Here is a 17,264-nt window from a genome sequence, read left to right as displayed (position 1 = left end):
TAAATTCATTGTTTTTAATAGCTGAGTAGTACTCCATTGTGTAAATGTACCACAGTTTCTGTATCCATTCCTCTATTGAGGGACATCTGGGTTCAAGAAAGTACTTTTTTAATATAAGAAAGTACTTTCTATATTGATGGTTTATACATAGGCATGCATACATACATTATATGTATATGCATTTATGTATACATATACAGGTGTATACATTTTTCTTAAGTAGGCTATTAGTCAACTACATAGTTCTATCTCTCCCTCTATTATTTGTCTCTCTTTCTTTCTATCATATAACTATCCATCCATCCATCGATCTATCTATCTATCTATTTATCTATCTATCTGGCAAACATGTAAACAAATAGATTTGTTATTGGCTCATGCAATTAAGGGATCAGAAAAGTCCCCAAATCTAATCATCACTAATAATCAGGAAGACAAGTTTCCAAATGGGTAGTTGGAGATCCTGAAGAGCTGGTGTATGTTTTCTACCAGAATCTAAAGACCCGAAAACCAAATACACTAATCATGAGATTCTCGTAAGACAGTACGATACATACTATCTCATGTGTGTACACATATGCACACATTCTCCCTGGTCAGTTTTATGGATGCAGTTTTCTTGTACATCAGGAGAGTTGTTGATGAATTGAAAGATGAATCTCACTGAAATAGTGATTCCCTACTGGAGACGCACAGAAAGGAGGCTCTGTGACATTTGAATTTTTCTTCCTGTCCACTCTCCAGAGTAAAGTCAAGATACACTCTGCATAAATGTCTCTAGGGAGGTGCATTTGATTTGAACAAGCTCATTCCATGATTAAAGAGCTGGCTTCAGGTGATGCCATTTTGTCCCTATTTGTTTAGAAGGGTTTCTTGTTTCCATTTCAAGTTGGCATTGAGCAAATTCAAGAAATTATCAGACACAAATTTTTGTTATCTAGTGGATACAACATCTCATCTAATGGATACAGTCTCTATGGTGGCAGGGTGACTCCAGTTTGGTGAGTAAACACTGGTCCTAAGACAGAACAACAGGGAAGATGTTTTCTTTTGTCTGTTTTGATTTGTAATGTCTGCTTCTAAGTAAGTACATTCCTAGAGATGTGAGTAGCCTAAAATGTAAAGGTATTTGAAACATGGGAGAGTTAAAATCAAATTGTGGGAAGTGAACTAAATTATTGTTATTATACTATTATTAAATTCACTGTTTTCATAGATGTACATGCTGGCTTTGCATTTCCACTTACTGTTTGGCTTCACCCCTCATACTTTTCTTTTGCATATGATCACCTCCTATAATGTGCTTTGCCCTTTATAAAACTCTGATGATATCATTCTTGGTATCTTTCCAAACTGTGTTCACTAGCCAGACACGTGTAACTTTGAGGATAAAGAATTATGTAGCTTGAGTTTTGCTCAGAATTTTATTACTATCATATCTTATAAAGCAAGTGTCATCTCCATTGAAAATATCAATTAACTCAGACATGGAAAATATAAACATAATTTTTTTTGATTAAACCCAGGGCCTGTCCCGACCTAAATCTTATTATTGAAATTTGTAATTACCATTTTAATTTAATCATTGTGAACAGGGCTATAAATCATGCACATTAAAATTAGCTCTATTAATGCCATTTCTTTTTTGCTTTGTAAATTCATTTATTAAAGATTTCTGCAGAGATTTAACCTACTTTGGGAACCTTTATATCACATTTTCTTCCATGGGATATGTTTGTAAAATTCTTATAAAATATTTTGAGTAGCTTTTTTTTTTAAATCTCTGTTATAAACAGAGTGTTAGCTAGGACCATGATAAATTGTGATCAATTTATTTGTGAGTCTTGACCCACTTAACGACTTAATAAAAGTATAAAATTCACCTTCATTGGGGTTTCTGTACACATTCACCCAACCTTACTCACTGGAGCCCAGAGCTCATGGACAAGGTAAGTCTGGCTGGCCTGCTTACGCCAGTGATCCCATACCTTTGCTTCCTGAGTGCTGGGATTGCAGGCTGGGTTGTACACCTGCCCTGCATTTGTGTAGGCCTTGGGGGTGTGAGTGCTGGTCCTCATATTTGTGTGGTAACTGCTTTAACCTCTGAGCTGCTTCTCCAATCTGGTTTATATTAATTTACCATTTCAGAGCCAAGTACTGCTATATTGGATTTGCCCCAACTTTTAGCAATGTATTTTCTTCCAAGTAAGATATTCATTAAAGAGTTTTATATGTTAAATAAAATATCATCTCCACATACATAGTTTCATATAAATATGATAGTTTATAGACCTCAAAATGCCAACATACTTTTTCTTTCTTTCCTGGATGGGCTTGGGTTTCTCTCCCTCCTTCCCTTCACCTCTTCCATCAGTTCCTCCCCCCCCTCCTGGATAACTGTTAATAACATCGTGAATCAGTCCAACCAATCCTATAAAGCAAGCTAATGAATCAATTTACAACTTATTTGCACTCACTTAACACCCTGCTGTTCAAATATGCAATATTTATAAATATGGGGATCTTCCCCTTCTACCTTCCTCTCCACACACATCATTTCTTGTGCAACTTCCAGCTCCTTGCTTTTTGACTCAATACTGACTCCTGGGCATTGCTTTGAATCACCCGGCATACTGCCTTGTACCTTGTCTCACACTACAGGCATTTCGTTTCCATGCCTAAGCTCTTTTGATGAATGTCGAAATAAACGTCTCTGCAAGCGTGCCTCCACAAACTAACTTTTATATCAATGGGTTGGATTCCCAGGAGTACAATTGCCAAGGTACGGAGTATATACGGCTTTAATTTTAATAGCTGGCAAAGTTATTTTTCTCGGGGCTGAAGTGCTAAAAACTTTAGCAGGACACAGAACCACACTTTCCTCTGCTTTGTGGCAGGAATACTTTTTACAGCTCACCTGAGACCGTGGATGAAAAATGGGACCGCACTCTCCTTAATTTGTGTTTTCCTCACTACTAGCAGACTTACTGCCTTTCCCATATACTGTTAGTCTGTTATTCTCTGCCATTGGTATGTTCATACATTCTGTCCACTTATAGTCCTTTAGATTATAGTTCTTTAAACTGCATGTGTATGTATTTGGCTTGTGCAGTTCTATAAAGAATATTGATACATCATAGACAGTTTTTGCTCATTTTTACTTTATTCTTTGAATTTGGTTATTATTTTGCCATATAATCTTTACTACTGATTTATTTATAATAATTATAAAATAACAGGTTTCATTGCGATATTTTCATAGTATATTTTGACCACGCACCCCATCCATTGCTCTCCTTTTATCCTCCCTCCTCTTTTCCACTGATTCCCTGCCTGTCCCCTAATATCCCACCCTAATTTAATAATCAAAACTTTATTATTTATTTTATGTGTCTGTGTGTGCACCACATGCTTGCCTAGGGCCTGTGGAGGTCAGAAGAGGGAATCAGATGGCTTAGCAATGGAGTTACAGACAGTTGTAAGCTGCCATGTGTGTGCTAGGAATCAAACCTAGGTCCTTTGGCAGAGCAGCCAGTGCTCTTAAGTACTGAGCCATAGATTTATCACTGGCTCCTTTTACTTTGATGTCTTTCATCCTCTATATTAAAAGTATGAGGAAAATATGTGATACTTTCATGATTTACTTATATAAAGGAAATATATTTTAATTCCCTTAATATTAAAATCTCCAGGGTCTTTTCCTGCTAATAACATAGTTTTGCTCTTCTTTAGGGGGGAATTATTAATACTCCCTTGAGTACACTTTGTGTGTGTTCTTTTTCTAGGACTTCACTAGTGGGCACATTGGCTGGTTCTGTAGTTGGCTGTTGTGTATAAGGCTTTGACAAACGTGGGTATCACAATGACTAGTACTCACTGTCACCCAACTGGGTTTAGAATCACCATGAAAACATACTTCGAGGGATTCCCAGAAAGGTTTAATTGAAGAGGGAAGACCCACCCTGAGTGTGGGTGACACCATTCCATAGCATGGGATCCTGAACCAAACAAAGAGGTTATTCTAAGAGAGCACCACCACCGTTTATGTCTTTCTGCTTCTGGATGCAAGGTGACCCACTTTCTTACATTCCCATTGCCTTGACTTTCTGCAGTAATGGACTCTGCTCTCAAACTGTGAGCCTTAACAAACGTTCTCCTTTAAATTGCTGAACTGGGATCTCCTATGAGAGGTCTACTTGTTCTTAACTGTGGAGCCATCTCTCCAGCCGTATTTACTTACACATTAAAAAAAAAAATCTTGTCTCCTTTCTTTCTTTCTTTTTTCTTTTCAAGACAGGGTTTCTCTGTATAGCCCTGGCTGTCCTGGAACTCACCTTGTAGACCAGGCTGGCCTTGAACTCAGAAATCTACCTGCCTCTGCCTCCTGAGTGCTGGTATTAAAGGCGTGTACCACCACGCCCGGCTTTGTTTTATTTCTTATCTTAGTTGCTATTCTAGTGCTGTGAAGAGGCACTGTGACCAGAGCAACTCTTCTAAAATGAATCATTTAATTAAAGGCTTGTTTATAGATTTAGGGCGTCAGTTCATGATTGCTATGGTGAAAAGGAGTCAGGTGTAGCACTGAAGCAGTAGCTGCTGAGAGAGCTCTACATCCTGGTCCCCAGGCAGCAGACAGAGAGGGGGGAGAGGGAGTGGGACAGGGAGAGGCAGAGGGAGACAGTCAGTCCTGGTGTTGGTTTTTGGAACCTCAAAGCTCAAGCCAGTGACCCACTTCCTCCAACAATGTCAAACCTCCAAATCATCCCACTATAGTTCCTTTAACTGGGGACCTTCCATTCTCATTCAAACTGCCTGCCACATTGTTGTCACTGAGATTTAAAGCAGTGTATTGAGTAAGGGTAAAGAAAATAGGTATGCTGTTCCTGATGTCGATGGAAATCAGTATCTGTCTTTTCAGTATAATGCTGGCCACAGTTATCATGTACGGGCTTTATTATCTGAGGCGTGATCCTTCTACTTCAGATTTCTTCATGTTTCTTAGCATAAAGGATGGCTGAATTTTGTCAAAATTGTCTTCTGAACTTATGATTATGCAACTTTTGATAATGGTTGTATTTATATATTGTACTGTCTGATAATTTGTAAATGAACTGCCCTCGTTTGGAATGAAGCCAAGTATATCATGTTATATATGATTTTTTTGAGTATGCTACTGAATTCAGTTCAAAGACAATTTATTGAATTTTATATCATTGATACCTCATGTTATTCTTTTATTATGCATTTATTAATTTCATCCTTTATTATTTTTTATTTTTTTATTATTATTTTCTTTATTTACATTTCAAATGCTATCCTGAAAGTTCCCTATACCCCCCCAACCCCTGCTCCCCTACCTACCCACTCCCACTACTTGGCGCTGGCCTTCCCCTGTGCTGGGTCATATAAAGTTTGCAAGACCAATGGGCCTCTCTTCCCAGTGATGGCCGATTAGGCCATCTTCTGCTACATATGCAGCTAGAGACACAAGCTCAGGGGGTACTGGTTAGTTCATATTGTTGTTCCACCTACAGGGTNGCAGCCCCCTTCAGNTCCTTGGGTACTTTCTCTAGCTCCTCCATTGGGGACCCTGTGTTCCATCCAATAGCTGGCTGTGAGCATCCACTTCTGTGTTTGCCAGGCTCTGGCATAGCCTCACAAGAGGCTGCTATATCAGGGTCCCTTCAGCAGAATCTTGCTTGCATGTGCATTAGTATCTAGGTTTGGTGGCTGATGATGGGATGGATTCCCAGATGGGGTAGTTTCTGGATAGTCCATCCTTTCATCTTAACTCTAAATTTTGTCTCTGTACCTGTATCCTTTCATGAGTATTTTGTTCCTTACTCTAAGGAGGAATGAAGTATCCACACGATGGTCATCCTTCTTGGTTTTCTTGTGTTTTGCAAGATGTATCTTAGGTATTCTAAGTTTTTGGGCTAATATCCGCTTATCAGTGAGTGCATATCTAGTGACTTCTTTTGTGATTGGGTTACCTCACTAAGGATGATATCCTCCAGATCCATCCATTTGCCCAAGAATTTCATAAATTCATTGTTTTTAATAGCTGAGTAGTACTCCATTGTGTAAATGTACCACAGTTTCTGTATCCATTCCTCTATTGAGGGACATCTGGGTTCTTTCCAACTTCTGGCTATTATAAATAAAGCTGCTATGAACATAGTGGAGCATGTTTCCTTATTGCCAGTTGGAAGATCTTCTGGGTATATGCCCAGAAGAGGTATTGCTGGGTCTTCCGGTAGTACTATGTCCAATTTTCTGAGGAACCGCCAGACTCATTTCCAGAGTGGTTGTACTAGCTTGCAATCCCACCAGAAATGGAGGAGTGTTCCTCTTTCTCCACAACCTCGCCAGCATCTGCTGTCACCTGAATTTTTAATCTTAGCCATTCTGACTGGAGTGAGATGGAATCTCAGGGTTGTTTTGATTTGCATTTCCCTGATGGCTAAGGATGTTGAACATTTTTTCAGGTGTTTCTCAGCCATTCGATATTCCTCAGTTGAGAATTCTTTATTTAGCTCTGTACCCCATTTTTTAATGTTTTTTTTTGAGTTTCTGGAGTCCAGCTTCTTGAGCTCTTTGTATATATTGGATATTAGTTCTCTATCAGATTTAGGATTGGTAAAAAATCCTTTCCCAATCTGTTGGTGGCCTTTTTGTCCTGTTGACAATGTCTTTTGCCTTACAGAAGCTTTGCAATTTTATGAGGTCCCATTTGTCAATTCTTTCATTCCTTATTTTTATTGCTAGTTTTGAATTTGGCTTGTTCTTGTTCTCGTTCTTGTTGTTTTTTTTTTCCCCCTAATGCTCCTTTTAATGGTTATTGGCCTGTAGGTCTCTCTGGTATCATAATGTAGATCCTCAAAACTATAACTTCATCTCTTACAATATCTCTTCTATATTCTAGAGATTCTGAGTTGTGATTTCTTTGTACTTGGTGTTCACAGTGCTTATTGATGTAAAGATGCACATAGACTGGGAATGTTTGAGGCAGCTGTCTTTGAATTATGCAGAGAGGCTGAGAAGCTGTCTGGTACAACTTTTCTGGATGACACTTTGACAGCACAGAAAAAGATTCTCCTGAATTTAAATTCATTATTTGAATTCCAAAGGAATTGATCAGTGAAGTTATCCAAAGCTTTAATCTCCTCAGATATTAACCCAGTACTACTTAAAAGAGCAAACCCAATGACAAACTATGTGGATCACAGCATAATGATTTTTTAAAAATTGTTTTCTCATGTGTCTTGATCTTTCTTCAAGAAGCATGGGTTGCCTTTATTGTTAGCTTGTTGTTTTTCTTTATTATTCTGTGACATTCTTTATTATTCTGAGACAGTGTCTCAGAATAATTTCTTTCTTTTCAAAGCGCTGAAATTCTTTATTTTTTCTTAATGAGAGAAGATATGTGTCAGTCTATACCCCAGTTTACTGTGTAGCTAAGGCTGGCCTTGAACTTTTGACAGTCCTCCTCCTACACACATGCATACAAATAATGAAAAATCAGGCAGTTCAATGTGATTGTAACGTACAATCCAGTTTGGATCAGTTCTGAATCATATAGCCATGACCCAAATGACTAATATATTCACTGCCAAAATATGACCAATATATATGTATATATATTGGTCATATTACATATATATATATATATATATATATATATATTTTTTTTTTTTTTTTCATTCTCCAGGGCATTGCAATATTTATTTAGAAGGACACAAAGGATGATAAATTCAGTTTTGATAATCACAAATTAAAAATTAGAGAAATTTTCTTCCCATTCGATTTCCAGTCACACAATTTCCCATTTTAATTGTCTGGAACATCTGGATGTAACCAAAGGGTGCTGTTTATCTTCTCCAGTTGATTCTGTAAGTGGGTTTAGAGTTCACATGCACTTGCATTAAATTACGAAGTGTTGAAAGCTGGGCCCAGTGGTGCACATCTGTAATCCCAGCACTCCATGGGCCAAGGAAGAAGGAACATGAGTTTGAGGTTAAACTGGGCTATCCTAGGCTACCCTGTAGACCTTGTCTCAAAAGAAAGCAGAATTCCTTCACCAAATTGCGAAACCCCAAAACAGTAGAATCTTTTAAAAAGGGAAAAAATCATTGAGTACAGGGGAAGTTAACCTGATATTTAAAAGGGAGAGAGAGAGAGAGAGAGAGAGAGAGAGAGAGAGAGAGAGAGAGAGAGAGAGGAGAGAGGAAAAACAGAAGAAAAGAGGGGCTTGAAAGACCTACTTATTTTAATATTTTTTTGTCTTAAAAAATCACATTTTAAATAAAAACTTAAAAATGACAATATGTTTGTTTCTGTTTTGTATAAGAGCTACCATAAATTCTTCAAATAAAGTTACTTTGCTATGGTGTTGGACTTATCAAGAAAGTATCTGCAGATCTCTGTCCTCAAGATCAGTCTTTAGCCAGCTGATCACAGAGACATGCATTTTTTTAGTCCACAGTATTTTTCAAGTTCTTTTCTTCTCTTTCCTTTTCCCACCCTGCCCCCATAGTGCTGGTCAAAGTCACTGTTGGCTTTCAGCTTTAGCTTGACAGTTATCTATTGTCATCTCCTATGTGCCTCCTGAAGCCAACTGGGCACCACATTAACCCATGTCTAGCATGCATAAGATCAATACTTTCAATGAACAAACTTAGCCAGTTCAGCTTCCTGCTGAAACCAGAAGTAATTTACTCTGAAGATGAAGATAGAATGGACCGATATGACCTATTGTATGTAAGGTCTAGTTCCTTTCTGCTATCATTTGGATGTGGTTTATCTCAAAAAGGTTTGTGTCCTGGAAACCTGGTCTTCAATGTGATGGTGTCTGGTGGTGAAATGCCATTTTATTTATGTCTATCTAAAAATATGAAGATTGATTTACTTTATGTGTTTGAGTGTTTTATACCTGCATGTATGAATGAATGAAGCTAGGGGAGGGGCATGTGCCCATTAGTAAGTAAGTTGTGAGTGCTCCTGTAGGCCCCCTCACCTAGACTTATATAAGCAACTCTAATTAAACTCTTTGCACCGAAAGAGGTGTGTCTTTGTGGAGCGGAAGTGGGGAGAATCAGTGGGAGACAAGACAGCGTAACAGGGTGGATGTGAACAAGATACTTTCTATACACACATGAAATGTCCTGACGAAATGTCATGACAGAAATGTCCTTTCTGTCATGTTAACTAATATGTGAGAGTAAGGAAGGCAGAAGACCAAGGCTGGCCCCTACTGCCGCTTTATTTCCCAGTTCTTACAGGAGCTCCTTCCACACGCACCACCTCCTGCCCACTTTTGCTTCTCCGCCATGGTGTCATGGTGTGATGCAGGTGGTGAGCTCCTGCCACTATGCCAATGCTGTATATCGTCTGACTCTGTCCACCAGAATGTGATTCAAGCAAACCTCCTCGTGAGTTACCCATCCCCAGACAATTTTTTATAGCCATATATAATAAGTGTTCTCTCTCAACTTCTGTCTTGGGCTTGTTCCTCCCAACCATGCATGCTTCTCAGACTCCGTCCTGTTAATGACCTTGCACACAGCTTCCTTCATCCCTTTAAAGCATCCTACAGATTTTCATTCTGGTGTTGTCACCCCCCCCCCAATACTCTTCATAAGCATTCATAGCCCACACCTTTCTACTTGATTAGATGCCATAGAGTTGAAACATTAATTTTGTGTGTGATTAGAGGCCTGGATTTACAGAGTGTAAGTTCTCCAAAGAAGAAACCCATCTTCTTTGTGATGGCTCGTTGAATTTGAGATGATCAAGTCCCACCTCTGAAGTCACTAATTCTATGACCATGAACAAGTTGTTTGATGACAGACATAGGGTCTATCTTGATATGTAACTATATAGAAAGATTTCAATCCTTGCATGATCATGTCAAATATCACTCAATCAATCTATCTACATAGGAATATCAGGTAACCAACTTTTCTCGTATTAAGTAGCATAGATTTTGTTTATCAGGCATGTAGCATACTTACAGATAGCATTCCTTCTAGGCTCTGTCCCACAGTTACTTGGCAACAGTAGTGTATACCTGACTTATTATAAAAGGGGCTGTTTGGCCCCTCCTCACTCTCTTACTTTTATTCTCCTCCTCTCCCCTCCCCCTCTCTTTCCATGTGTCCCTGGTCAGCCTCTCCCCTCTCACTCCTCTTCTTCCCCCCCCCCCCCCCCNNCTTTCTCTGTCTCTAGTACCCTCTTGACTCCCCTCTCCATTTCCTAAATAAACTCTATTTCATACTATATCTGTCATATGGCTGATCCCTCAGCATGGGCCCACAGAGGCACCCCCTTCCACCTCACCATACCATGCTTCTACCAAACATATTCTGGCTCTTTCTCTTTTTATAAAACATAATACTTACCCAATATAATTTGATATAATTTGACATTTCTTTTGAAAAATCAGGGCGAATCATTCTTATACTATTGATAATGGGAAGGGAATAAAGTAAGTGAGCATGATACCTTGCAAACTTGACAGTCGTTCAGTAGCTATTGCTGTCATTAACCTCATTGTTTTGTTAACATTCTGCTTTCCTGATGCCGAGAAACGGGCATCTGTGGTCTTAGAATTATTCTCACTGGTCTGTTTTCTGTTTTGCTGGAATTGGACTTTACCTCCTCCTTTTTTTTTTTTTTTTTCAATTATAGAGCATTGATTCTCAACCTGTGGGTTGCGACCCCTTTGGGTAGATTTGTAACAATGAAAATACATCCTGCATATCAGATATTTACATTACAATTCATAACAGTGGCAAAATTACTGTTTTTTTTTTTTTTTTTTTTGCAGTTGGGGTCACCACATGAGGAACTGTATTAAAGGGTCGCAGCGGTAGGACTGTTGAGGGCCACTGTCATGGAGGGTGCAGTATTTCTGTTTTTAAGAGGTTTGCAGGGCATCCTCTCTCTCCTCTGTTAATGGACCACTGAAGTTGGTGATGGTTACAGTGGTCTTGTCTTCAGATGACCTCTGTCTTGCACAGGTCTTGTTCCTTCTCTCTTGACAGAATTTCTAAGCAAGTTCTCCTCTGAAGCCATTTCAAAAGGATGAGCGAACTCTTCTTGGAAACAACCCAGTGACTCCATTTGTAGTGACTCTGGGGCCAGGGAACTGCACCAGAGAAAGAACACGTCAAAATAGACACACTATTCGCAATAGTCAGGGTGTAAACTTTTAGGGCTTTGTCATTTTTGTTTCTGCCTAGAAACTCAACTTTTCACCTTGCTTTATTAAGTAAACAATCCTGAAACTTCACAGGGGCTATTGAAACTCATGTTATTTTCCCTTATTCCTCAAGAAAACCCCACTTGTCAGGATTCATTCTCTCTCTCCTCTCCTCCCTCCCTCCCCCTCTTCCTTTGTTTTTCTCTGCCTTTCTTCCTTTTTCTTCCAGAAATTAATCAAGGGCCCATCCTGAAGTATCCCTTCCCCCTGATGTACAGCGTAGTATAAAACAGAATTTATTTATGGCATGGGGAAGGGAGTTGAGGGAGGAGAGAGAGAGAGAGAGAGAGAGAGAGAGAGAGAGAGAGAGAGAGAGAGAGAGAGAGAGAGAGAGAAAATGAGACTATGAATAGAGGCCTGCTATGCGCATGTGGGGGGATGGGGAGAAGGGAAAAAAGGTAAGGGGCAAGACCAAGAGAGAAGAGAGGGCAAGCAGTCCCTTTAGTAGTGAGTCAGGCACACCTGGCTGTTGCCAGGCAACTGTGTGGCAGAGCCTAGATGAGATGCAAACAAACAGTGATGTCATCTGCAATTGCTCCTGCCTTTCTCACTTTGGAAACTCATCATTGCAAAGATCACTTGAGGGGCTGCCCATGTCTCAGTGGGAAGGGCCAGCCATTGAGATAGTCGTTCTTGGTGTTCATATAAGAATTATTTCTGCTATTAATTGCTTTTGATGCCTTGTGTCTTAAATAAAATCTAATAGATAATCACTGTTTGTTTTTTGTTTGTTTGTTTGTTTTGGTTTTTCAAGACAGGGTTTCTCTGTATAGCCCTGGCTGTCCTGGAACTCACTCTGTAGACCAGGCTGGCCTCGAACTCAGAAATTTGCCTGTCTCCCAAGTGCTGGGATTAAAGGCGTGTGCCACCACACCCAGCTTAGACAATCACTGTTAAAGGACTTTGTCTCTGAGTACATCTTAGATTCAGGAAGGGGATTGGATTATAAAAATAGTTTCAATTTTTAAATTGTTTTCAGATGTGCAGGCTGCTAAGTTTTAATTATGCTTTCTCCCCATTTAAGAATTACTTTTAAATATCATTTCCAAACTGATTTGCAAGTTTTATAGTGAGGTTAGCCTTATAAATTTTCATGGGTTGTATAGCTGAAGCAGTAATAATGATAATAACGAGCTACTGACATTTCCTGTGACAGATACTGTGTCCTAGCCACAAATAGGACATTTAACTGCACAGTCCATCTTAATGAACGACGGCCTGCACAAATGGTGTCCTTTCAAGTCAAACTAAACTGAATCAATGCATCTCTCCTGAGGCTTCCTTCTGCCCTGGACACCAAAAGGGAAATAGAGAGTTACAGTCTACTTCAGGTCTGGATTGTCTCCACCACTAATGAATTTCACTGATTTTTCACCTTTTGTTTGTCTACAGCAAGTGAAAATTCTATAGTAGAATTTTTCTGTAGTAATTTCCTATACTAATTTTATAGTAGTCGAGTCTGTGTCAATTTTAGCACAAGTTTTAAGTGCTTGAGGTTGGAGACAAACTGGTACGTAGCATAAACCTTTTGACTTCTGTGTATCTATTTATTAAAAATGTCATTGTTGAGCGTGTTCCCCACTGGGGGATTACATGTGTATTTTCATGTCAGACAGTCTGCTACTGATACGTACTGGATGCTTTGTGTTCTATCATACCTTGAATTGCAGTGTAGGTATAGGTTGGATGAAAACCAAACAATGACTAAAAATGACAGGACTTGGAAATTCTCTCCACGCCTGAATTTGTCCTGGGAGAGACGTCTGCCACCTTTATGACCCATTCGTATCTTTCTCAGGATGCAGGATCCGTCTCTTCGAAGCATTATGAAAATAGCAGCTTCTTGCTCCAGTTTCTGTGAAAGGTGAGGGCCTACCTAGCTTTGGGAGCACCACATTCCAAATTGCAAAGCTATCTCCTTTCATAGCTATAAGACTCATCACAGCTGAAGCATAAAGTCCATGAGACCACATAACAGACACTCTGACTACAGCAAAAGGGAGGGTGTGGGATGGGGCGGGGAGATGCTGTCTTTGACTCTTGAGGACCAAGTGCTGTTTCTCTTGGAAACATGTATGTGGTGGTTGTAGCTGCTTGGCCATCGGGAAGGTGAGCCGGCTTCCTGCCATTGCCATCTCTTAGCCGATCACCGGTGACGTGTCACATCCTGGTCTGATGCTCATTCAGGAAGTTTGTGCTGTGTTTCCTCAGGATCTTTGTGGAGACGAGCTCCAGGTTGGAGACACATTTTGTTTAAGCTATGTTTTCCCAATAGTTCCTGTGGCAATGAGAAAAACCGAATGGAGCAGTATTCTTGTTCTATGTCTAGGGAAGTGAAGATAGGCAGTTTCTGAGATTTATTTGGTCACTCATTTATTTTAATGGTCTTGTTTTTTTTTTAAATAACATCAAGTTTTAGGTTTGAATACAACATAGGGGGATTTGGGGTTGTATTTCCTCTAGTGCTTCAGTGTTGGGCCTTTCAGGTTTGTATAATTGACATAGCTTTTACATTAGAAGGAGAAATGCATTTTCAAATCATAAAGAGCCTAAACTTAGTGAGAGACCTCTCACTGGGATCCATGGACTCCTGAATATACACAGGAGAGTCGGAGCGCTTATGTCTCTCAACCTTCCTAATACTGCTACCCTTTAATGCATGTTGGGGTGACCCCCCCAACCATTAAATTACTCCTGTTGCTACTTCAGAACTGTAATTTTGCTAGTGTTATGAATCATAATGTAAGTGCCTGACTTCCAGGAGGTCTGATAAGTGACCCCTGTGAAAGGCTCCTTTGACTTCCAAGGGGTTGTGACCCACACGCTGAGAACCACTGCTAGGTACTCTGATTTGATGGCTCAGCTTCTGACAACCCTAATACATCCTCGTCAGACACGGGGACACAGCAGTAAGAATCTCACCAGTGTATTATTTAAGCCTCTGTCGGTAGTTTGTAGTGTGCCAGGGAGGTGTATTTAAAAGGCTTGGGATTCTATTGACTGGGAATGAGAAACATCGCTTTGGAGGCCCTGTGCTCCAGTTTCCTCTGGATTCTACAGTCTAGAAGGTCTGAAGTAAGCAGTTAACTAGATGACACTACAGGCATTAAGAAGCATGAGTTCCCAGCGCAGGAAATATTTAATATTAAATATGGAAAGATGGAGGCAAGAAGGAATTATCTCTTTGCTACAATGTGGATTTTGTAAGGTGCTTGACATGTAATACCCACCATGTCAGTATTATCCCCGGTCATCGTCACCTTCCTTCATCATGTGTAGGAAACTGGTGAAGTCAGTTTATGACTATGCTCTGAAGTATCCAGTTTGGAACTGATTGGGACTTCTGACCCTTGAGTACCAGAGTGTTTCCCTCTAACGTGATCAGCTCCTCTGCCACTACACAGCTGTGATGTGCCTTCCAGAGACGACCATCTCCATTTTCTTTATGAACTATTATTCAAATAACTGAGATCCAGGTATGCTGTCTCATACTTACAATTTGAGCATTTGGGAGCAGAGACAGGAGGATTGTTGTAAGTTCAAGACCAGCCTGGTCTACATAGCAAAGTCCAGGCAAACCCATGTTATAGTCTGCGATCCCAACTTAACTACACCCTCCTCAAATGGATAAATATATAATAAGGGTTATGTTGGTTTTTGAGATTGCAGTAGTGGATGGTAGAAAAAGCTTGTGTATACAGGAAGCCCCCTCTGGCAGAGAGACCAAGGAAAGGCTGTGCTGATTTTAGCAAGGTACATACATTTTCATTTCCACTGTAAGTATTCCTCAGCTTTGCTGTTTTATGCAGAGCAAAAAGCTTATTGATCTTGGGTTTGCCATTAAATGTCTGGAGAATTATGAGTTTTTATTATAAAGATGCTTGCTTTTAGATTTTTTGTTGATTTTTCTTTTAGGTTAACATTTTCTAAAATGTTAAACAAGCCCACGATTTGATGCCAGCTACATTTCTCCCCTTCTTATTTGATTTACTAAAATTTAAATAAGGATCAGCTAGTTAGGATGTAAGTGTATTAAAAATGAGAAACCTGAATTAACACATATTTAAATGTAGCTAAGAATTCTAAAGTTGCAATCACTGCATTATAGTTGGTTAAATTACGATAGGATCTGAACAGCTGTTTGACAGCTTATCAAATGGAGAGTGATTCCTTGCTGAATGGTAATTAAAGGAGCAGCCTGTGATTTAATAAATATTTTGCAGTTTAATTCAATGCTTCTGTCTCTGCTGCTTAAATTAGTAAGCTCCCTTGTCAATTGGCGATGGTTTAGTTGTTTTTCTCATGATTATTTGTTACATTTTACAATTTCCTATTTTTCTTCTAGCTCAAAAACATGTCTTGTCACTTTCCTAAAGTCAAATTGTGCTTGAACATTTGAAAATGTCTATTGTTCACTGATGGGAACACCGGTTTGTTTGGTTCAGTTCAAACATCAGAGTTAGTCATTTGAGAGGAAGTGGAATGGCGGCAGACACATTGCGAAAACTTTGGAAAGCATGTGTCCCAACTTCATGTCTCTGTTCTCGGCCATTGCTATGGCGTTATGAGTGAGCTAACCCACTTGACCTACCCCATAAGAAAGCTCTCTAGATTAGCTGAGAGGCAGGAGAGCACAGCTGAACCAGGGAAACACAGGGCTCAGATGAACTTACTTTGTCTGCGCATGGACAGAGACTCTAAATAAGTCTGTTATTATTTCAAGATTCTGTCTGGGGGAAGGGGCTTCGTAAGGAACACACCTGGGACACTTGATGCCTGTCACGACAGGTGTTTTCCTTTGCTCTTGCAAGTGATTGTTCTGCTATCTTCACAGTAATGCTGTTGAAGAGCACAACAGAAATGTGTCCCTTCTACCTTTGCTGATACATTGTTGCTATGGTTCGGTTAGGGCTTGAATTTGCCCACCGAGATTTCACATCTCAGGGTGCATTCCTCACTGTGATGATGGCGCAGCGGTAGGGTTCTTAGGAGATCAGCCCTTTGAGAAGGCCCTTACATGACTGAAATGAATTAAAGTAGCTTTGTGGGGCCTCGTAAGTCATTCATGAGAGGAGATTGTTGTTAAGGCAAGCCTGCCCCCCTGCCACTTCTCTCTGACTTTCTGTCTCTTGCTTGTTCAGGTGCTCCCACCACAGTGATGTCATCACCATGAGCTCCCCATGACAGCAGAGCAAAAACCGTCCTCAGAACCTCTAAAATTATGAGCTACATAAGCCTCTTTTAAAAATCAAGCCACTCAGCTGGGTGTGGTGGCCCACACCTTTAATCCCAGCACTCAGGAGGCAGAGGCAGGCTGATTTCTGAGTTTGAGGCCAGCCTGGTCTACAAAGTGAGTTCCAGGACAGCCAGGTCTATATAGAGAAACCCTGTCTTGAAAAAAAAAATCAAGCCACTTAATTTCAGATAGTTATAGTAATGGAAAATTAAATAATTATAGCTGTATATAGTATAGAGCTCTGAGTTTATGGGCAGACTCGGTGTGGATATTCTCCTTGCCTCAATGATCAAGGAGCCGAATACCTAAATATATACATACACCTATAAAAGCATACACACATACACGAATCGTTTATTGTGTATTTATAGATATGTACTACAAAATGCATGCAAGCATACTAGGATTCACCTTAGGAACGAAATAATTTGTTTTATTGATATTCCAGGTGTAGTAAGATTGAATCAAGATTAAAAAAAATCAAGATTGAATCAGAGTTGAGGGTTAGTGTATTGCTAGAATATTAAAGTATTAAATCTTCTATAAAGATGTTTAGGACTGGTGGGGAAATTGAGATCCGTGCACTCATCATATACTTACTTGCTAACTGGCTACAAAGACTGACTGGTGAGGTCGTTATTAATATTACTACAGGGCAAGGCAAAGGCCTTGTTCTCTTTCAGTCTGTTTTTGTTGTTGTTGTTGTTGTTGTTTTGTTTTTTTCCGAGACAGGGTTTCTCTGTGTAGTCCTGGCTGTCCTGGAAC

The 17,264-nt window shown here is 39.7% G+C and overlaps 1 pseudogene; it reads left to right on the top strand.

Moving 5' to 3' along the window:
- LOC110326102 overlaps positions 1–17,264 on the top strand; it is a 160,240-nt pseudogene that overhangs the window by 2,771 nt on the left and 140,205 nt on the right.

This window comes from Mus pahari, chromosome 9 (genome assembly GCF_900095145.1).
Source record: "Mus pahari chromosome 9, PAHARI_EIJ_v1.1, whole genome shotgun sequence".
Lineage (NCBI taxonomy): Eukaryota > Metazoa > Chordata > Mammalia > Rodentia > Muridae > Mus > Mus pahari.
Note: the sequence above shows the minus strand (reverse complement) of the source record. Positions and strands in the feature narration are given on the sequence as shown.